This window comes from Plecotus auritus (assembly GCF_963455305.1).
Source record: "Plecotus auritus genome assembly, chromosome: 7".
In the NCBI taxonomy this organism is placed as follows: Eukaryota; Metazoa; Chordata; class Mammalia; order Chiroptera; family Vespertilionidae; genus Plecotus; species Plecotus auritus.
In genome coordinates, this window is record NC_137774.1 from 159,313,740 (window position 1) to 159,337,482 (window position 23,743).

Consider the following 23,743-nt stretch of genomic DNA (forward strand, 5'->3'; position numbering starts at 1 on the left):
TAGTCATCTTTGAAGCTGATGTCTTTTTGAAGTGAATGCCTTGGCAATCAAAGCTTAAGTCAAGCACTTGCATTACAAAAAGAAAAGCCAACTGTCAGAGTTTTCACTATTCCTCTCCAGGATTTTGATTATTTTTGCCAACTGGCTTTCTTTGCTTACTCAGGCTGTCTCCACTCCTGTGTAATTTTGGAGCTTGCATGTGACCTGTGACTTTGGCTCACCAGGTCACCAAGGCTGGATCATATATTAGGTGAGTTTTCATTTTAAGTTCTCACAGTCATTTAATTATTTTATCTATCAGAATCTAAACTCTAGATTCCCAGGGGGGAGTCTAGCTCAGTTCAGATGGCTAGGTTGGGCCCAGTCTTAGGTGAGGAAGACTGAGTAGTCTAATAATTAGGGATCTCTTAAACAAGGATGTGAGTTAAGCAGTTTTGGTGTTGTTTTTCTTTAAAAAACAACAACAACAACATATGGTTGGGAAGAATCCATTGAAATACCTGTGGTACTCACCATCTGTGTCGCTGATTGAAATAAAATGGCATCGTGTATTGATTCTGAAAACTTTTGTTCTCAGACATTCTTAAATGTATAGAGCTTTTGTTTATGTGGATTATATCGATATTTTCCATATAAGGAATCAAAAGTAAGGATTTATAAAAATATTTATTTTAATTCTATAAATTAACAATAATCTGTTTTTCTTGTCACCTGTCTTTGAAAAGTAACTATATTTTCAGGAACAAAATATAGTAAGAAGAGTGATGTTATTTTACATTTTCAGATCTTTTTAATGTCTGACATAATAGAAGGCAACTCATGGATATTTCTCTCTGTACTTTCAATCTGTTGCAGTAGCACATCTCTCAAGGTCTCTGGAGAAGTCAAGAGGGAATCAAAATGAAAAATGAATCTAACATCTTAGTAGAGTTATACAACTAGTTTTGATCTGTCAGACCCCTTCAAGCACTCCCACAATTCCCTGGACAGCCCCAAGATCTGTTGATGTAATGGAGGGAGGGTATTTCTGGGGCTAAATTGACTTGAGTTCAAATTCTGGATGAATCAACTATAATTCGTGTCTCTGAACCATATTTTTCTCATCACTCAAGTGGTCCTGATAATACATCACAAAATTATTGGGAGATAATTCTCAACATGGCAAGTGATAGAATAAGAAATTATACAGCACCACTAAGAACATTAACACTAATAGTTTCTCTTCCACTGAACCTTCACGACACCTCAGGCTTTGTTGTATTTGTTTTTCATGAATTAAGTCATAACAGAACTGTGAGGTAAGTTACGTCTTGACTTCCATTTTATAGATAGAGAAACTGAGACAAAAACATTAGGTGCTTAAGGTAACACAGCTAGTCAGTAAAAGAATAAGGTATTAACTCAGGTATTCTAATGCCAGAGCTCTTGTTCTTAGCTATGATATGTTAATTTTTTTTGACAATTAAGATATAAACAAAAAATTTAGTGCATTTTCTTTAATGACATACTTATATAAAACATAAAAGGTATTCTTATTGTATCTAATTTAGTTAAGTTCAGTAATGATTCCAATTTTCACTTGTGTTTGAACTCATGTGAAAGCACATTGCTATAGATTTACTGTCCCTTGTTAGGCCTCATGCCAAATGCAAGTGTGATTTGCTTGATAATAACTAATACTTCAGCAGTGTTTAAGATAAGCTGGGCACCATTCTAATTTAATGATCACAACAATGTTCTAAAGCAGTGGTTGGCAAACCATGGCTCGCGAGCCACATGCGGCTCTTTGGACCCTTGAGTGTGGCTCTTCCACAAAATACCACGGCCTGGGCGAGACTATTTTGAAGAAGTAGCATTAGAAGAAGTTTAAGTTTAAAAAATTTGGCTCTCAGAAGAAATTTCAATCGTTGTACTGTTGATATTTGGCTCTGTTGAGTAATGAGTTTGCCGACCACTGTTTTGTGTACATTTTACAAGTGGAGAAGGAATTGTTATAACTTCTAAATCTTCTTTATTTACCTATAATATTGTAGAGAGTGGGCAACAGAGACAGAACTGTGATCTAAATCTATAGCTTTTTAGTAATAGCTTACTATTTTATTTGAACTGCTATCATCTCAAAACACTAAAATTACATAGCAGAAATATATAATGTCTGATAATGTGGAGTATCAATTGCAAAGCATCCCTTTCACCAGTTTACTTTCATTGGTTGGTTATTCATAAGTGGTGATATTTGATAATGTTGTTTTTGTTGTGCTATGTTTGTTTATATTGAACTGCTTTAGTGGTAAAAATTCAATGAGTGGGAGGAAGCAGGAGGGAGGAAAAGGGGGAGGGAGAGAAAGAGAGAGAGAGGGAGAGGAAAAGAAGAGAAGAGAAGAGAAGAGAAGAGAAGAGAAGAGAAGAGAAGAGAAGAGAAGAGAAGAGAAGAGAAGAGAAGAGAAGAGAAAAAAATTGAAATTCCTTGCAGAACATTTCTAGGAATAATCCTTTTCTTTCCATTGACAATAAAATGATTCAATAACAGAGGAGGTCTGTGTTGGGAGGCCCATAGCTGGTGTATTAAATTAAAAGTGCATGGATGCTGAGTAAGGAGGCACAAGCCACCTACACAGGGCGGGCAGGTAACTTCCTCAGCATCCGAGCTCCTATTTAGGGAAGCAAAACCTCCAGGGTCATTTTGACTGAAGGTACAGTTTCAATGCACTCACAACCAAGAAGTCAAGTCAGATGATTTGTTACTTACAGGTCCCAGAATGGGGGACACAGCCAGCCAGGGGAAGGGCAGTCCAGTCCTCCATCCAGATCACAAGCAAGCAGGCTAGCAAGCACTGGTTAATGAAAAGGCGGTTGGGCGGAGGCCATTAACTTTTCTTGGGCTAACTGCAAGTGGTTTTTTATCTTTTAAATACCTGTATTTATTGCTTTCAGAAGGGAAAGGAGAAGGAGAAAGAGATAGAAACATCAATGATGAGAGAGACTCATTAATTGGCTGCTTCCTGCACGTTCCCTACTGAAGATGGAGCCCACAACCTGGACATGTGCCCTGACTGGAAATGGAACCATGACCTCCTGGTTCATAGGTCAATACTCAACCACTGAGCCATACTGGCTGGGCCAGTGGTTATTTCAAAAGGTGCCCTGGGAAAAGCAAAGCAGGCACTGATGACAAGAATGGCAGAAATCCTAAACTCAAGTCCTTACATAAATGTCCATCCTGACTCTGGGTGTGAGCAGGGTGGTCACACTGTAAAATACTTGGGCAGCAGCTCAAAATAGCTGCTTCCTTCCTCATCACAAGGTCACTCACACAAATACTATTTTATTAAACACAGAGTTGCTAAGGTCTTTTCAAAATCACATGAATAGTTTAGCGTATTTATATTATTTCCCATATCGCTTTTTTAATTGTACATATCATTATTGTTTATATAATAAGAGAATTTATGTGCAGTATACTTATTCCTCTTTGCATGGTTTGTTTCTATTTTTATGATTTTAATATTTTCTATAGGAATTCCTATTAGTAAGAAACAAAATGATAGATGCCAAGTTAAAATAGGAACTAGCCTCAAGGGAAAGTAAATAGTGGCTATGTTAGGCAGTAGGTAATAACTTTTCCACATTTCTAATGTCTTGAAGGACTATAGTTCTCCTCCAAGGCTCTCACTCTATTCCATTAAAAGGTCTTAAGTTTACCTCACAGTCTCAACTGCCAAAATCATCAAAGGTTTAGTGAAAACAATTTTTTTAATAGTCTTTTAAATCAAGGGATAATCTGAAGCAGGCAAGCTTGCTGCGGAAGTTATTTTCACACTTTTTAATAAAACATGGGCTCCAACTGTAGCAGTAATTTTAACTTCCCATTGACTGTTAGTTGAAACTATATAGAAAAAGATGTGCTATTTGCAGAGTTCTTCATAAAAGTTTTAAAGATCATACATTTCAACATATTCAACTGACAACTCATGCTTTACTGCACATAAAAATAATCAGACATTGGAAAGAAATAAACAATTTATGGACCATAAACCAAATGAAATAAATTGTATTCCTTAAGCATTTCTAAAGTCAAATGAAATTTAAATAAAGATGGCATGAATAACAGCTCAATTTTATATATTATAGTAAGGTAGCTTAATAGTAAACAATAGAATTATTTTAACATTTTAAAGATTAAGGATATTTTTTTCAGTAAACCATCAGATCTACTCTTATATATTTATAAGTGAAGATTTATTTTTGTATTTAGAAGTAAAAACTCAGCTACTATTCATATTTGGCCTTAAAAATGAACATTAAAACTCTTATTTTTCAGATTCCAGTTTATGATTTTTAGAAACTCTACTTAATGTTCAAAATTTAATCTTTATATAATACATGTATTGAATATATATAATGCAATTACTTTAAAGGTACTATATACAAATTTGTGAAACAAACAAAATTAATGATTCCAAACAATAATTTAAATAAAATGGTAACAGAAATTTTAAACTATGCCTCTTGTTAGAGGTATTAAAATAAACTTTTGCAATTTTGAAAGAAGAAACAAATAACTTTGAAAATATAATAATGGACAAAGCAATTATGACTTTCTAAATCATTAGGAATAATATAAGAGCAAAATTCATGCTTAAAAATAAATAAATCACATATATCTAAAGAGAAAACAATTTAAGGACATTTTTGACATAGTAAATGACTGGTAGTCTTTTTGTGGGGTACAAAAAGTCCATGGCATGGTTTTAGACTATAAATTGCTTAGGACAATGCCCAACAATTGTGATTCTTTAAGTCTAGGTTGGGGCTCTAGAATCTGCATCTTGGGCCATCTGAAGCATTTAGTAAGCAGGGTATGTTTGCAGGTTATTATTTGTTTGGGTTAAACTACCTTGAAAAGCAAAAACTTACATTTTCTTTTATGGATTAAATGTAATCAGTAGCCTGTTACTCCCATGATCAATTTGAAAACACTCTGGGCATAGTAAATATGATTATAATTTTATAAAGATAAAATGCATCCAATGATACCTTATAACTGATAAAATGCAGTTGAATTTCACATTTCTCCTTTCTTTTATTAGAGAAGGCTTAATATACAGAAAAATCAACTCCTGATCTTGCATTTGTATCTTCTGCTTTGGTATTGTCCTAGGACATTACTTCTAAGATGGTAGAGATCACATATTCATGAAAAAAAAAATGTTGCTTTTTTCCAAGTTTTGATATCTTCACTCATATCACAATGAGTATACATTAAAACCATGCAGTCACAGTATTAATACCTCAGAGAGTTTAGATACAAACTATTTTGAAACCAAAGTGAAACAGTGAAAAGAATCTTTGTGTTTTGTATTTTTAATTTTTACTTCCACCATTTATAGCTATAATTCAGCCTATTATCCTAGTTCACAAAGTACTCAAAATATTTATAATTTTTAAAAATGTATATAAATTTATCTTACACAATTTATTTAATTATCCTAAAAAATCTTAAAAAATATGTATATCTTAATTTATTTCAGATAGGAAGGGAAAAGGAGAGAGAAATAGAAACAATGATGAGAGAGAATTGTTGGTGGGCTGCCTCCTGCACAATTGATGATCAAGCCCGCAACCTGAGCATGTGCCCTGACTAGGAATTGAACTGTGACCTCTTGGTTCATAGGTTGACACTCAACCACTGAACCACTGTGGCTGGGCCTCAGAAAAACTTTTTGATGTAACGTTTGAGAGAATACATCCAGAAGAGAAGTTGGTTTATACATCATGCATATATTTTTTATAATAAACATGTATTTATTACTAAATGTACATCTATACTAATGGTTTATACTGTTAAATATAAAAAAATTAAGTTGGGTGCATTTAAAGATCTATTTGCTCTATTAAAAGATTCATGAATCAGGCAGCATCCCAACTAGCAAAAAAGAAAATTGCTCTGGCCTGGCTGGCATGGCTCAGTGGTTGAGACCTGACCTATGAACCAGGAGGTCATGGTTTGATTCCAGATTCCCAGTTAGGGTACATGCCAGGGTTGCAGGCTAGATCCCTAGTAGGGGACATTCAGGAGGCAGCAGATCAATGATTGTCTCTAATCATTGATGTTTCTATCTCTCTTTCTCTCTTTTCCTCTCTGAAATCAATGAAAATATATTTTTTTTAAAAAAGAAAGTTGCTCTGTCCAGCTGTAGAAAAACAAAAGCTTTTAAAGTGATAAAGGGATGGGAAAAAATGAAATTATTAGCAAAGAGTGCATTGTTTCTGGAAAGGTTGCCCTCCTAAGGGGAAAGAAAGGGGTTTACTTGGTGGATTATCTCTCCAGTGCTGACCAGGTAATTTCCAGGTTGACCGGTTAAAGGTTACATTCTGGGAAGCTGGAACTGCAATAGGTTAAGTATTAAATCTTGGCTTGCTTACATGGGGCTCGGCATAGTGACTTCATTTTGTGACTGTTGTCTCTTTTTAACAGTTACGACTCTCAGCTTAATGGAGAGATGTGATAAAAACGTAAGACATAGCGCCACTCTCAGCTAGCACTCTAGTTCTCTCCACTTTACAAATTTTGTTGACTCTTTCCGTTGTGTGCATAGGTCATGAAGTTTTGTTGTTGCTGTTTTAATTCCTGTGATATTCAAAGGTCATGGTTTCAGATTCATATTTCTTAAGTCGATCATTCTCTTCTTTCTTTTTCTGACATTGAAGTCTCAGGGAGAACATTTGATTAGTGGTTAGAGGCTGCAAACACACATTTAAAGCTTTGGAGAGAATACAGTTCATCTAAAGCTTATGATAATTATAAGCAGCATAATTCCTAATGTTTGGAATGCACTTTGAAGCGATGGTCCCCAAAACCCAGAACAATCGAAGTCAAATAAGTCAAAGAAAAACCCCTCTGAAGGAGTTGCCTTTAAAGCTAAATGGCTTGCTCAGTGATCTTATGTAACCGAGTTTCAAAGTCTCCAGAAGTGTTAACCCAGCTGCAGCAGGTGGTGTTGGCCACAGCATGGCCACCTCCTTGCTCAGCTAAAAGATCATCAAGGCTCCCCTATTATCAAGGACAACTTTGGCCAGAATCTAAGGATCTTCGTTGAACAGTAATTGTATTAGCAATGATTCTACAATATTTTCAAGAGTTAAGGAGGGAGTTCTCATCATAGATTTATTTACATTTACTTCTAACTTCAAAAGTATGGCCTGGACAAGGGAAGCAAATCCTAAATCATAAATGCCTCCTGGTGGGTCATTCTAATACAGTGATGTAAACCCATGGGTTTTGACTAATCAGGTATCTCACTTCATTTTTGGACTTTTAGGGACACAGTTGGATAACCTAAGAGGCATTGCCCCGCTAAGCTCCAGCTAGCTAGACATTCATAAGTCCAAGAAAACTGATACGCACCCCAGACAAATGAAAACACTGTGAAGCACAAAGCATTCTGTTAAGGAACCACTGTTAATGGATTTATTTGTAGGGTTTGCAATGTTTACAGTTCAAGCTGGAGGTCAGTCAGGTTTTTAGATCATAGATGAAGAAAATCTGCTAGCCTGAAATGAAGAGTTATTCTAAATACCCTGTAAAGACATGAGATTTCTTGGTGAGTCTGGGCAGATCTATTCTAGATGATCATGAGGATGAGGGGGTGCAAGTGTTCTAAGATTTACAGAGGGGTTTGTGTGTGATTGGCTACATACAGTTTTAATCAGAGAAAGGTAAAAACCAGACACAGGATGTTCCAGTCATAAAAGTGAAACTCTATAAATGACTTCTAAGGAGGTTAATGATAGTTTGTGGTGACATTGGAAATAGAAGAGAAATTGGTCACAGGGAGGACCAGGGTGTCTTTAGCTTCATGGATGGATCAGAATTGTTGGTGGCTAAATTCAGCAGATGGAAAGTGTCTGAAAGTGTTATCTCTCAGGGCAATCTGGAGAAAAAGAAAGACCGAGAAGAAGAAAGGGTTTTGTGTTTAGTGCCTTGGGTGAGAGCAGTCTACCCTGATACCAGCTGCTTTTCTTCCCCTCAATTTAATTTGGTTGTGTCCAACTTTGCACCAGGCCAGATGGCAGGTGAAGCCTTCTTTAACTGTGAGATGGGTCTCCAAGGCTCATTGCCTTTTAGTTTTCCAGCAGAGTCAGCGGTCAAGAGCATTCGGTAAGGCCCTTTCCAATAGAGCTCGAGAGCTGTTTTTCCCTGATGACGTTTCCAGAATACTAATACCCAGTCACCAGGTTCTAAATGGTGACCAACAGGATTTTATGAATTTGGATCTAGGAGAGCATCTTTAACATCTTGATGATAGACTTTAGCATAAGATGTTAGACTTAGAGTAGTTGGTAATACTAGCATCAGTCAACAAGGGACCCATAGTAAGTTGTATAGCATCATACATTAGTCTACCAGTGACTATTTCATGTGGAATGAGTTTATGTTTCCTAAAGGAGACACTGTGAATAATCAGTAAAGCCAGGGGTAATACTTTAGACTAAGGGAGTCCAGTAGTTTCAGCATATTAAAGATTTTAAATTTGAGGATCCCATTAGTGTTTTCAACCTTGCCTGATAATTGAAGGTGAAAGTGACTGTGATAATTCCAAAATATTTGCATGGCTTATATGATTTTCCTAGTGAAGTGGGTACCTTGATCACTGGAGATAATAGAAGGTACACCTCAAGTGAAGATTATCTTTGTGGCAGGGAAGAATGAAAGGCTTCAGTCCATCTGGAAAACATACATTCAACAAGAACATATTGATAACCTATACTAAATGGCAGCTGTAGATGCTCAATGGGAGGAGGTTTGATGCCTTTGGAAGCAAAAATCATTTTTCCCCAGGATTATGGACCTGACAAGATAGATATTGATGATAAACCATTTTGTGATTTTATAGAAGTCTCTCTATACCCCATCAATGTATAATCATACTTTAAGTCATCTTAAATGTATCATGATGGGTGAAGGTATGCAAAACCTGAAAATTGGAGTTTGCCAGGGAGCTTCGAAGAGTTAAGTGGTCATCTTGAAAGTCCCATAGCCTTGACTCTGTTTAATGTACAACCATTGTTTTCCCATCTCCATGTCTCTGATTCATGAGCAGACTGTTGACATGTTACAAGGACTTCATGAGGGCAAAAGTGTGGTGACAGGAGGGTCATTTTTATTTTTATTTTTATTTTTTGTAGAAGCAGAATGTGCCACAGCCTGTTCAGATTCTGAAGCTGCTGCCTTTGCACTAGAGCCAGCTAGCACATTTCCCTGATACTCAGGGTCAGTCTTTTTAGTGTGCTCCTCAATTTTGATGACAATGATTTCAGAAGAGGAGAGAATAGTAGTAAAAAGGTCATTTACTTGTCCATTTTGTTGTTGTTAATCCTCACCTGAGGATATTTTTCCATTGATTTTTAGAGAAAGTAGCAGAGAGGGGTAGAGACACAGAGAGAGAGAAATATCGATGTGATAGAGACACATCAATTGGTTGCCTCCCACACCTGCCCCAACCAGGACCAGGGTTCAAGCCTGCAACTGAGGTACATGCCCTTGACCAGAATCAAACCCCAGACCCTTCAGTCCATGGGCTGACACCCAGTCCACTGAGCCAAACCTGCTAGGGCTAGTCGGGATCCCAGTGGACATAAGAAAACACCTGTTTCCATAATATCCCCAAATCATGGATGACCTCAAAGGCATATCAGCTATCAACATAAATATTAACAATCTTCACTTTTGATAACTGGCATGCTCTGGTAAGGGCACTGAATTCTGCTCATTAGACCTATTTAGCTTGTGGGAGATTTCCTCTCTCAAGTAGTGCATACTTGGTGGCAATAGCATATAGCCAGCTTAAAATGTTTCTATCTGTTTTACAACATGATCTATCAAAACACAAAATGAGATCAGGAATAATCAAAAGGGATATCTCATAAATCAGGACACAGTGTCATGAAGTGGGATATTACTACCTCCTAAGACATTATTATCAACCCCTTCTTCAACTTTGGGTAATAGCAGCAGGATTGAGAATGTTGCAACAACATTTAAGATGCAGATTAGGTGGTGGGACTAGAAGGATCTCATAGGAGATTGGTCTGCTTATAGATAACTGTTCAGAGTTAAGAAGATGTGGACAGCATGTGGAGTTTGTAAATAAATGCCATTGTCTAAGATTAAACCTAATGAAGCTTCTACTAACTTTGTTGCTGCTGCTGCTCCTGCTGCAGCAGCAGCTATAGACTTAAGGCAGTGCGGATAGGCACGGGAAACCAAATCAAGTTGTACGCCATAATAGGCAATAGACCTATGTTTATTGCAGTTTTCTTGCATGAGCATTCCCAGAGCTTGGTTTATCACTTTCATGTACAAATAAGGTGAAAAGTATTGTATAGCTAGGTAGTACTAGGGCAGACAGCTCTTGTTTTAGTCTTATAAAGCCCTGCTTATGTTTATCTTCCCAAGGAAAGGGTTCAGGGACTGAAATTTTAGGAAGTTCTTAGAATGGGGAAGTCAGTAGAGACAAATTAGGAAACCACATCCTGCAAAAGCCAGCGAGGCCTAGTAATCCACAAATTTGCCATTTAGTTGTGGTCTTAGGACATTCTTGGATTAATTCTTTTTAGAGATAGCTGGATTTTTTCAGTGCTTAGATTATTACCTATGTAATGAACAATGTTTAGATATAATCGTAATTTCTCCTTAGAGACTTTATGTCTGTTTTTATCAAATTGTTGTAATAGATGGAATAATATGTAATAATAATAAATGGAATCCTTAATGTACTTTTTATCTAATTGTTATGACAAATACATGGAATTATTTATGGATGTTTCTTTGGTAACTGAGCATAGCAAGATTTCCTGGGGAACTGGAGCATACCTAAATCTTGATGGAGCATTTGGAAGAAATAAGAAAGGGACTTGGTGAAACCTTGGGGCATAACTGTTCTGGTGTGTGTGTGTGTGTGTGTGTGTGTGTGTGTGTGTGTGTGTGTGTGTGCAGTTGATTAATTGATTACTTCAAGTACAGCCAAATAGTTTTTGGCTGTTAGGGTCCACATGAATGCTTAAAAGAGCTTAATAAAGGTCTAAGGCAGTAAAATACTTTGAGTCAGGTGGAACTTTTGACAAAGGGAATGGTTAGTACATGCAGACCCTATGGAAAAGCTCCAGGACTGAACATCTACTTCTGTAAGCAGAAGACAGAGAGAGACCAAACAAAGAGTCTGGCCACTCAAGTCTCATAATTAATAAAGTTTTTCAAAGAAAAATTATATACAAGGCATGTTTTGGACAGCTGCTAGCTGAAATTGACTCCTGTGCCACTTGGCAGGTGCTAAAAAAATTATATAGAGCAAAGGAGGGGAACAGTCACAGGAACTAGCATGTGAATGCAACCAGGTACAGAAATTACTTTTTTGTCCAGGTAGGACATCAGGACAACAGCCTATCCCAGCAACCAGCACAAAGCAAAGGAAGGGTTCTGATTAATGTCAGAATGAACATGAATTATGATAATTAGGATCAGACAGTCTCTGCAGCAGGCATGAGGCGTGGGGGGTGGTGGGAGGGGGGTGAATTGCAGAGAACAACCTCTGTTCTAGCCTGGGTCCAGCTTACAGGGCAGATTGCTTTCACTCATAAAATAGTCTCTCCTCCAAAGGTGTTCCAGTTTACAACAGTAGGGAAAGGAGGAATAACTATCTTGTTAATAGCTCTCAAGTCCTGTACAAATCATCATCTCTACCTGTTAGATTGCTGGAATGGCAAAATCCACAGGTTAAAGGGGCTGGTGCAAGGAATGATCAACCCTAGGCAATTAGGTCTTCAACTGTGGGTGTAATGCCCAGGATGGCCTCAGGCTTGAATGGATATTGAGCCAATTTGGGGAGGGGTTTAATGATGTCTATTCGAGTTTTTATACACTCTTCACTTTTTATTCTCCCAAGGTCAGTATGAGAAGTAATGCACAGGCTTTAGGCAGCTTTGTTAAAGTGGGGGGCCTTTGGGGAAATACTTTCTTTTTCTTCTGTAACAAGGACATATTGTAAAGAACATAAAAGATCCGGCTCACGTTGGTCAGGAAATTCTAAGGTGAAGTCTCCATTGGAGGCAAAATGTATTAGGCCTTTCAATTTAGAAAGGAGATCCCTACCTAATAGATTAACTGGGAGTATATAATGTAACAAAAAGGAATGTTTTTCAATAAAAGGTCTCAAAGTTATTTGAAATGGTTGAGAAAGAAATTCTTTTTTTAAAAAAAATATATTTTATTGATTTTTTACAGAGAGGAAGGGAGAGGGATAGAGATTTAGAAACATTGATGAGAGAAACATCGATCAGCTGCCTCCTGCACAGTCCTTACTGGGTATGTGGCTGCAACCAAGGGACATGCCCTTGACCGGAATCGAACCTGGGACCCTTGAGTCCGCAGGCTGACGCTCTCTCCACTGAGCCAAACCGGTTAGGGAGAGAAAGAAATTCTTAAACTGTATTAGATATTCTTACTATGGAAACATTATTATTATTTTTTTTCACTTTGAGGGTTTGTTGTCCTATGAGCCTGGGGTTTAAAGTGGAAAGCATAACCACGGTATCTACCAGAATTCAGCAATTTTGCATTAATTTTAATCTTATTTTCCCCTTGGCTGTTTAAGGTAAGGGTATTGCTAGTAGTAGTTTATCAGGAGATCCCTAAGAGTCCTATCAGTTTGTGGAGGGGACATGTGAGAGCTCCCCTTTGGAGATTTGTGGAATTTTAGTAGGATCTTTGAGGATAATTTTTTTCTCAAGTGGCCCAGTTGATTATAAATGAGACATCACTTGGGCCAACCTTTTGATGATGAGCCCCTAACAGGGTGCCATGTGGGAGGCCCAGGTGTTATTCTAGGTCTCTGGCCTTGGAGTTATTGTAACCCTACGGCCAATATTTTGTCCTATCTTTGTGATCTTGTTCCAAAGTTCTTTCAAAGTGCTCAGCCATGGTCATGAGTTCAGTTAAATTGGTGTCCTCCCATCCTGTTTTGTTTTGTGGGTGTGTGTTTTTTGCCTTTTTATTAATCCACTAGTCTTAAGAGATAATCTATTTATAAATTGAGCGGCTAGAGCAGGTTGGGTGATGTAACTTACCATGTGGACTCTAGAATGCCATAGGAAGAGTGCTTCCAAATGAGCTTTAAAGTAGGCCACAAATTCATCTACCTTTTTGTTTACATGTTTTAATAATAGACCAATCAGTATGTTATTGGTGTGGAGAGGTTCTCATCCCCACCTGTGGCTTGTGGGAGTGGGTTTCTTGTGATATCCTGAGAAAAGGAATTTTCTGAGACTTACATGGTAGGATGGGACATTGTAGAAAGCTTTATTGATGTGGAATCAAATCCCTGAGTTTACAAGGTCCCATTTCTCTCAATCCCACCATAGAAAAAGTCCCATTTTGCTTTCAGCAGAGCTAAAATCAAAGCCAGTGTCCAGAGTTTCTGTTCCATGCGGGGGCAGTCTAATCCAGCATCAGACTAGTTGTGTTCCCAGCTGCAATCCATTAGTCCATTGTGGGTGGGGTCCACATAGAGACATGGCCATGAGGGAACACGTGTTGGGTGAATGCAAGGAAGCAGGAGAAAAACCAAATAAACCAGAGAGCCAAAAGTCAGCTGTGAGAGAAAGAGAGGGAGAGAGAGAGAGAGAGAGAGAGAGAGAGAGAGAGAGAGAGAGAGAGAGAGAGAGAGAAAATTCCTTCCTTTGGGGGATTACGTATTCCCAAATTCTCATGGACTTGCAGAGGCCCTGCCTACTCTGGCCAATGATCTCTGTTCCCAGGTTTGACTGACAGGCAAGTACTTACCCTATATTACCCCAACTTCCCTGGACCCCTTCCCTCAGTGTTTTGCAGGGACTGGGTGGTGGTTCCCTGGGGAGTGTGAAATTGCCCAAATGTCCATAACCATATTGCAGATCAGAGATCTGGAATATTAAACTATACATTACTTTCTTCTACTTCTTTCCTCTTCTATTGGGCTTCCCAAGATCCTACCAATATATGCACAAGCTGATAAATATCTGGAATCCCAGGGTTATAGGAACTGATAAAGATTCTAAACTCTTCAAAAATCTTTTGAGGATCTAACTCTGGGTTTAAAAAATATTTCATTACTAGAGGCCCAGTGCACAAAATTCATGAACTGGGGGTGGGGGGGGGGGTTGTCCCTCAGCCCAGCCTGCATCCTCTACAATCTGGGACCCCTTGGGGGATGTCTGACTGCTGGCAGCCAGACATCCCTCTCACATTCTGGGACTGCTGGCTCCCAACTGCTCGCCTGCCTGCCTGATTACCCCTAACTGCTTCTGCCAGCCAGTCTGATCACCCATAACCACTCCCCTGCCAGCCTGATTGATGCCTAACTGCTCCCCTGCTGGACCAATTTCCCCCAGCTGTCTTTCCTGCCAGCCTAGTTGCCCCCAACTGCCCTCCCCTACAGGCCTGGTCCCCTGCAACTGCTTTCCCCTGCAGGCCCGGTCACCCCCAACTTCCCTCCTCTGCCAGCCTGGTCACCCCCAACTGCCCTCCCCTGCAGGCCTGCCCCCCCCACAACTGCCCGCCCTTGCTGGCCTAGCCCACCCCCAACTTCCCTCCCTTGCTGGCCTGGTCTCCCCTAACTGCCCTCCCCTACTTACCCAGTCACCCCGAACTGTCCTCCCCTGCCAGCCTGGTCACCCCAACTGCTTTACCTTGCTGGCCTGGTCACCCCTAACTGCCCTCCCCTGCTATCCTGATCGTCCACAACTGCCCTCCCCTGCCAGCCATCTAGTGACGGCCATTTGTGACCACATGGGGGCAGCAATCTTGTGTCCACATGGGGGTGGCCATCTTGTGTGAGGGTGTGATGGTCAATTTGCATATTACCTCTTTATTATATAGGATGACCCTTACTTCACTCTTTGGCCAAGGAATGAAAGATATCTGAGGAGGATCACCTGTAACCATAAATAGTTTTATTTTAAAAAGTAACTATTAATAGTCATTTTAGAGCAGAAAGATTATACAAAAAAAATTAGTAGAATATGCAAGTAGTCCTATAAAGGAGGATAGAGAGGAATGGGAGTCATGTCAGTCTTATTGTCTTTTCAGTACCTCTTGTGTGTTTAATTTTTCATTAGCCTTCTGTAATGAATCTTTTAATGAAGTCATTTTGGAATCTTTGAAGACTTTTTGAAGTGTCTGCATACCAATTAAAATAGGGATCCCGTTCTGTTTGTTTAATTCTGGAACCCTTACATTCATTTTTTAGATATTTAAACTTTGAAGACCTTAGTTTTTAGATATTAAATAAGCAGGTGTGCTGGAAGGTGGTGCACTTAACTCCTTAGAATTTAAGCATTCCTTAGCTAAGGGAAAGCCAATCAGATCAGGAGCTCAATGCAAAGAGGAAGGAGCTCAGAACAGGGAAAAACTTATGCACAGCCCTCAGAAATGGTGAGAAAGACAGTGAACTCAAAAAAAGGTCACTGATACTATGCCTGTGTTTCTCATTGTCCTCAAAGCCCTCAGAAATCTCCTTTGGTTCTGCAGCTGCCAACAAATCTGTTTAATAACAAAAATTTAATGGCGTAGATTTAAAGATCAAATTGGCTCTATTCACTGATTCATGGATTGGGCAGCACCCCATCTAGCAAAGAGAAAGGAACTCTGCTGAGGTATAGAAAAGGAAACGTTTTTAAAGGACAAAGGGGGGGGGCAGAAAAATAGGAAATTATTAGCAAAGAATGTAGGGGGACTAAAAATATTAATAATTTTCTAAATTCTTCTGGCTGGGCTAATAACCAAATAAACAGAGACAGATTAATAGGGAAAAATAAAAGTTTAATACGTGTGCATGAGGAAAGATAAATCCATGGAAACTCCAAAGAAGTAAGGCAACATTAGGTACATAAGACATTTTTGAACAAAGTTTAAGGGGTGGAGGATCAGATATTAGCTTTCAGAAGTGAGAATGGGCAATTTACAGGTAGTTGAGGAAGAGCAGAACACACATGTCAGGCAAATCCATGCTTGGTGACTCAGAAACAGTGGGACAAGAGATATCTAGCTAACAGGCACCTGCCCGATGCCCCCTGCTTACCATACTTACTTCAAATTAGGATAAGGCAGCCCCCTAAGATCTCCTTTCTCAAGCAGGTTTCTCTGTCTGAATCTCTTGGGCAGGACAAGGGTGGGGGTGGGCAAAGGTTCCAAGTCCTTTATTTATTAATAAAAAGTTTGAAATCGATATCCCAAAAAGCAGCTTCTGGGTGGCAGAATTTTGATCTCTTCAAATGTATTGTTGTAGGGAAGGTTGCCCTCCTAAAGATATTGGAAAAGACCTATTGAGTAGATTATCTCCCTAGCACTAACCAGGTAATTCCATGTTCACTGGTTAAAGGTTGCATTCCTGGGAAGGTAAAACTGCAATTGGCTACATATTAAATATTGGTTTGATGAGATGGTGCTTGGTACAAGTGACTTCATTTTGGAACTGTTGTCTCTTTTGAAAAAGAACAATAGAGGATGGAAAATAATGGACTATTCCTATACTTAGAATATTTTGGAGGTGAAGTAATGAACATAGATTCAAAAGAACAGCAAAAAATAGAACTCCTGAGCATTTCTTTTCAGTGTGCAATTATCTTCTCAAAGGTGAGTAAAATAATACTGTAATTTTACTTTACAAATAATGTAAAGGGCACATATGCCTTTTGAACAGAAGCACTTATGGGAGTATATCAAACATGGATAATCACATCGATGATGTCATTAAGAATGTTAATATTCACATTGTTTACAGTGACTGTGGAGTTAGACCTTGGTGCTTGATTTCAGCTAAGAAAGAATTCAGAGCCAAGGACTCTAATGCAAGAGAAAGTTTATTCAGCAAGCAAAGAGAAAGTGTTACTGTCATAACTAGCTGGCTACTATCCTATCTAATAAAAGAGTAATATGCAAATTAACCATCACTCTGCCACACCCACAAGCCACGCCCACCAGCCAATCAGGAGTGAGTATGCAAATTAACCTAGCCAAGAGGGCTACAGTCACTGAGCGAGCAGGATGCTTGGGTTTCCCTGGCAATGGAGGAAGCCAAGCTTTCCGCACACCCTGGCGGGCCCAGGCCTCCACTCAAGGCTACATAGTTTCAATTATAGAAGATAAATAAATCCCAACAAAAATGGTGGCAGCCATGGAGCTGGAGAGAGCAGGAGGCTTGAGTTGCCACCAGTGATGGAGGAAGCCTAGCTTCCACAGCCCTGGCCTGCCTTGACCTCCTCCGCTCAAGGCTACAAAGTTTCAATTATAGAAGATAAATAAATCCCAACAAAAATGGCTGCAGTCACGGAGCAAGCAGGAGGTTTGGCTCCGCTCAAGTCTAGAAAGTTTCGATTATAGAAAATAAATAAATCCCAGATACCAGGGCCTCCACTTGGGTCGCCGGGGGGTGTGGCCGCCCTGCAAACCACCACAGGCCCATGCTACTCCCCTGCCACGCCCCAAGGGAACCCCACCCTGATCCGGGACACCCTTAAGGGCAAACCAGCTGGCCCCCACCCATGCACCAGCACTCTATCCTATCTAATAAAAGAGTAATATGCAAATTGACCATCACTCCAACACACAAGATGGCTGCCCGCATGTGGTCAAAGATGGCTGCCCCCATGTGGACACAAGATAGCCGCCACAAGATGGCCAGCAGAGGAGGGCAGTTGGGAGGGACCAGGCCTACAAGGGCGGGAAGTTGTGGGCAATCAGGCCAGCAGGAGAGAGCAGTTGGGGGTGACCAGGCTGGCAGAAGAGGGAAGTTGGGGGTGACCGGGCCTGCAGGGAAGGGAAGTTGGGGGGGACCCAGGCCTGCAGGGGAGAGCAGTTGGGGGGGACCAGGCCTGCAGGGTAGGGCAGTTAGGGGTGACCAGGCCTGCAGGGGAGGGCAGTTAGTGGTGACCAGGCCTGCAGGGAAGGGCAGTTAGTGGTGACCAGGCCTGCAGGGAAGGGCAGTTAGGGGCAAACAGGCTGGCAGGAGAGCAGTTAGGCATCTATCAGGCTGGCAGGGGAGTGGTTTGGAGGTGATCTGGTTGGCAGGCAGAAGCGGTTAGGGGCATTCAGGAATGCAGGCAGGCAAGCAGTTGGGAGCCAGCAGTCCTGGATTGTGAAAGGAATGTCACAATCCCTACTGGAATCGGGCCTAAATGGGCAGTTGGACATCCCTCGAGGGGTCCCAGATTGGAGAGGGTGCAGGCTGGGCTGAGGGACACACATCCCCGTGCACGAATTTCATGCACCAGGCCTCTAGTTAATAGTAGGAAAGGAACAGAGGTGAGGCCAGACATTATAAGCATGGTACCTGGGCAGCTTCACTAGGAAACTGCAGTTTCACACTCCCTAGGGAACCGCATTTTCCTGCAAATCACTGGGGAAAGGGGTCCACCAAAGAGGAAGATGGATGCATGCTCAGTGAAGTTGGGGTGATATAGGAGAGATGCTTGCCTGTCAGTCTAGCCTGGAGAACCATGGACTGGCTAGAGGGGTGGAATCACTGCAAGTACGCAAAATCCCGAAGGATTCATTGGATAAGCTCCTGGTTATTATCCCCAAAGAATTCTCCCTCTCTTGTTCTTATTTTGCTCTTGCTTCCTTGCACTTACTTGCTCCATGATCCATGGTAGCCTATCATTTGGCCCTCTAAGCCACATGGCCCATGACCGTAGGGACCCCACTCACAAAGAACTGCAGCTGGAAATACAAGTTAAGGTAGCCAGATGCTGGACTAGGCTGTGCTTTAATATGGAGCAAAGACTCTGGGCAGTGGCTTTAATTCTAACTGTGCTGATGACAAAATGGGACTTTTTCCAGGCAGAATGAAGGGAAACTCTGTTTATTTTACATCACCAATAAAGCTCCCCACGGTACTTCATCCTCCTGTGGAGGCCTCAGGATATTCTTGGCCCCATGGCACCCTAAGAGCTCCTCATCCACCAGCAACATGTGGGGACACAGAGGGGACCCCACCCATAACAAAATACACTAAAATGAAATAATTAAGTGGGCAGCTCAAAAAGCTGCTCTGGGGTGTTGGCAAGGACTACTTTTAGTTGAGTGGGGCTAACTACTCCCTTCTTTAAGCTCCCAGGGTCTGTCCAGTCCTCTCCTGTCCTTGTATGGGAGTCATATGAGGCTTTTCTCCAGCCCCTTCTTTCTCCTCTGAGGGGTCTAAACTGCATGACTAGTGACATGCCAGTGGAGGAAAGGTCAGGGTATAAACCATATTGCCCTAGGGTGAGGACCTAGCCTTTCTGTCCTGATGACATTTGTACCTGACCTATCGTGACTGTCTGCACATGACTGTCTAATTGCCAACTCTATTAACATTAGGATATGGTTTTTCCTAAATTCAGATATTCACAATGTATTGCAAAATAGTAAATATACAGTTGCCAGAGGATTGGGTGGGTGGAATTTCTCCATTGCTAGTGAAAGTGGGGTCCTTGTGATGTCTTCAGAAAAGGAATTGTCTAAGACTTGCATGGGAGAATGAATGGTATTTATTTTTGTGGAATTATATTGCTTGGTTTTCAAAGCCCCATGTCCCTTAATCCAGTCTTGAAAAATGTGCAGCAGGAGATTCAGTAGAGCTAAAAGTGGGGCCAGTATACAGAGTTTCCATTCCATGGTGGAGCTGGGTCTGATGTAGCATCAGGCGAAAGTCCATTGTGTGGAGTTTCACATGGCTGAGGGTGAATGCAGGGGAGCACACCCCCTGCAAAAGGAGTCCCAAGAGAGCAAGAGGGCCCAGAGCCCAAGAGCCAAGCGAGAGAACTGCCGGGGATGACCAGCAGACCTTGAGCGACAGATGAATGATTACTCTGATACAACGTTAGCTGTGAAAGAGAGGGCTAAGGGACTGCCTGGCTAAAGGAACCAGACAGCCTCAATCGACTGCCTTGTTAGGCTTTTATTGTAACAGCAGTTTGAGATAAAGTTTATATTTTAGATACAATCAGTAGAGTAAGTAATCTTGGGAGGACACATATGTTTGCAGTGTCCTTTAAGCAGGGACACCCAAAGATTAAGCATAAGGATTCTAATAAACACCCGGGCTCTGCTCATGCACAGACTTGTTTGGAAAGGTCAAGGAATAATTAGAGGCCTTCGGTACTACCCTAAATCCGAATTCTGATAAACAGGGCAGGTCTCCTTCAGTACACTTTCCTTTTCTTGTAATATCCTCCTTACAAACTTTTTCCCCAAGTTTCGTGTGCTCCCCAACAGAGAACTTTCTTTGTTTAGGAATTAAATATCTCAGATTACCTTGCAGTGGCCATGTCTATTCTGACCACTGACTTCCTTCTAATTGTGACTGACAGATAAGCATCTTCCTGTATCACCCAGACCTTACTAGGCATGCATCTATTGTCCAGCGTCTTCCCCCAGAGATCTGCAGGGAACAGACTTGGAGAATGTTAACTACAGCTTCCTGCCAAAGCTGTATAAATGCCATGCCTGTATAATTTAGTCTCTCCTTTATTTATTTCCTGTTAAATAATAACCAGGTTATAATATCAGTATCAGTACACATGAAGTTTAGATTAAAAACATCGAAAGTGTAGTCCCCTTTATCTACCTACCAGGTACATTCCACCATGGTGATCATAGGATATATAACGAGCATTTACAGACTTTGAATAAACTTATCAGTGAGGGATACAACAGAATAATAAAGGTAATTCAAACAGCTCTTGAAGATCTGGGTATTTATTAGTATCTAAATGAGTGTTAAAATAAGGTTACTTAGAGATCTAACTGATCAATGTCCTTCAGGACAATAAAGCCATAACCTTTGGTGTTAAATTGTCTAATAGATACCATTTGAATTTAACCTGCCAAAAATCTACAAGTAATCAAGTAACTTTACAGAATATTGATCTTTAACCAATAGTAGATAACATATAAGACAAAGGAATATTCTTCTAGAAACTTAGATAATCTTTGAACTTCCTTAAAATATGACATTGAAAAGCCAATTATATTTCCATTGTCCTTTACCCAAGTTTTAGTTATTTTTTAATAACAATATTTCTTCTGGCCTCTTCTTTTATACACCTCCCTCCTTATTATTACTGTTTAGTCTGTGTCACCATTTTATAAATTCTTTCCCCTCTTCTTTTGACAGAATAACATTTCCCCAGAGAGAAGGAAGTAATTAACTGTGTGAATTTAAAAAGGGCTCCCTGCAGGGCTATAGGCATCATGCTAAGTAAGAGTAAATATAAATTGTTTGAGATGTCAACAACTGGAACACACACAGTCAATATGAATTTAGTGGCAAGATTATCAATAGATGGGTCACTAAATGTGAAATATTCCTTTTGAGAGTTAATGGTATCTTTATTTGGAAAGTTCTGACATTCTTAGTGTTTCTCTGTGAGCAAACAAATGCTTCAAACAGATTTTTCATTCTAATTTTAGACACTTCGGATATTGCATTAAAAATTTCTTCATGTTTTGAACAGATATAATTAAATACTATTTAATGTGCCCTTCAAAATGAGACACTTCAATAATTTACTACATAGCACACTGCTTAAGTCCAGAGCAATGATTATACCAAATTGATCTCTTGACATTTTTCATAGCACTTCATTTTCAAAATAGTTGATCTTGTACACATGCATATCAACCAAATATATTGCAATTCAAAGGTTCTCTTCAGCAAACTGTCAAACAAATCTTTCCTTCTTCAATGCTTAATTCACTTGAAAGCTAAATTCTATAGATTTGATGGTTACCTAAATGAGTTTAATTACTCTTCATTTTAGGGCCTCTGAAAATGTTTCTTCTTGTTTAAAATTACTCAATTTGCATTCACCTCAATATGTGTGGTTGGTACTTGTCATTTGGAAGCCTAATTTAAAAAAAATTTATTTAATATATTTAAGTGCCTGATACAGCTAAGGCTCTGGTTGTGATAGCTTGGGCTTTTTCCTGGTATAATTTCTAAATTATTTCATTTCTTGTTTCTTTGTCTTCGATTTTTGGTTAACTACTAGGAAATAGGTTGGTTATATAGGATTGCATTTTATGGAAGCTTTCGTTTTCAACTTTTTCTTTTTTTATGCCTTCTTTTCTTGATTACTGCATTCTAATTTCATTATATTTTATGGTATGTTAACTCAAATATTCTTTTGGCCTCTCAAATTGGTAAGTACATGTGTGATTGCATTTATATACAAGCACCAATTACAGAGGCTCTATCTATAGTTTAAACAGGAAGTTCAGGCTCCGGAGAGATTGTGCTCATAAAATATTTCTGAGATTTCTTAGTGTGCCCATCAGTAGGTCTGCAATATGAGCCCATGTTCCACAATGGCAGATGCCAGAGAGCTGCATCGATGAGGCTCTGTTACCTAGAGCATAATCATCCGATTGCTGGAAGTGAAGTAAATTTGCAACAGTAATGCCAAGGTAGCTTGTGTCCCTTAAATCTCTGTAGAAATTTTTAATGTTCCCAACGGAATCTACCCCTCACTGACCATGCCTGCACACTGTAGTGTCTTAATTCCCTTGCTGCTGCCACCACTGGTGAGGCAGGCTCAATGTAGTCTTTCAGTGAGATTTGTAAATCAGGACAATGATGGTACTTAATGTAAGGGGAAAGATTTTCCTTATCTCTGAGCCAAGCTTCATTAGGCTGCTTTCCTCCTCCGCCCCCCCCCCCCAAAAAAAAAACATGACTGCTTGAATTCCAAAAGTAAAGTACTCTGCATTAATACACATGGGCTTTCTCCCCCAAATTTCAGTAGAGTACCATGGTACCTGGGTTGATAATCAAAATTTGCCATAATTTATAACCTAAATGATCACTTCTTTCCAGCAACATAAAAAATGAGTTCTCAAATTTAGTCCCCAAAATGGATGCCCCCATTATGTTTTATAGTTGTTGTTGTTGTTTTGTTTTGTTTTTTTTTTCTGCTTTTATAAAATTCCCCTTTGATCACAGCATTGAGTTCTTTTGGATTTATTCTTGTTTCTTTGGAAACCAAAAGGTTGATGGTAGAGGAAAGCTAAAGTACAAAGATGTAGCTTCTTATCTCCAGAGAGTTATTCTGGGACTATGTACTTGAGGGACGTGTATTAGTTTCCTATTCCTGTATAACTAATTGTCATACTTGAAACTAAACTCATTTATTATTTTTTAAGTTTTGTGCATTGGAAGTCAGGCACTACTTTACTGGGCCTTTTCTTAGGTTCCCATAAGGCTGCCATCAAGTTGCCAGTTTGACTGCGTTCTCATCTGAAAGCTTGAGTGAGGAAGAAACTGATTTCAAGCTCATTTCATTTTCTCCCAGTTATTGGACTTAAGGTAGCTTGCTTCTTCAAAGCCAGAAGGAGAGTTGGCCCACCCTAGATGGAGGTCCTTATCTCTCCTTTTACTAGATTAAGATAGGTCCATGCAGGATAATCTCCCATTGGATTACCTCAAGTCAACCTATTTGGGACCTCAGTTAAATCTGCAAAATACTTTAACTTTTATCATATAAACGAACCTTTGCTCTACTTTGCTGACTAAAAGCAAGACATGTCTGTACTTAAGGAAAGATTATAAATGACTCATTGGGGTTGCCCGAGGGCAGCAATTTTCAACCTTTTTCATCTCATGGCACACATAAACTAGTTACTAAAATTCTGTGGCTCGCCAAAAAATATGTTATATTTTTTGCCGAC

The 23,743-nt window shown here is 39.8% G+C and overlaps 1 protein-coding gene across 13 annotated transcripts in view; it reads left to right on the forward strand.

Moving 5' to 3' along the window:
* Positions 1-23,743, forward strand: part of CDH18 (cadherin 18) — a 727,687-nt gene that overhangs the window by 451,444 nt on the left and 252,500 nt on the right. For 2 of the 13 annotated variants that reach the window (XM_080682140.1, XM_080682137.1), the window contains one exon: positions 164-250. The exons of the other annotated variants lie outside the window; for them this stretch is intronic. The gene's annotated coding sequence lies outside the window, so the exon portion shown is untranslated. Of the gene's footprint in view, positions 1-163; positions 251-23,743 lie in introns of those variants that run through there. 13 annotated transcript variants of the gene reach the window in all.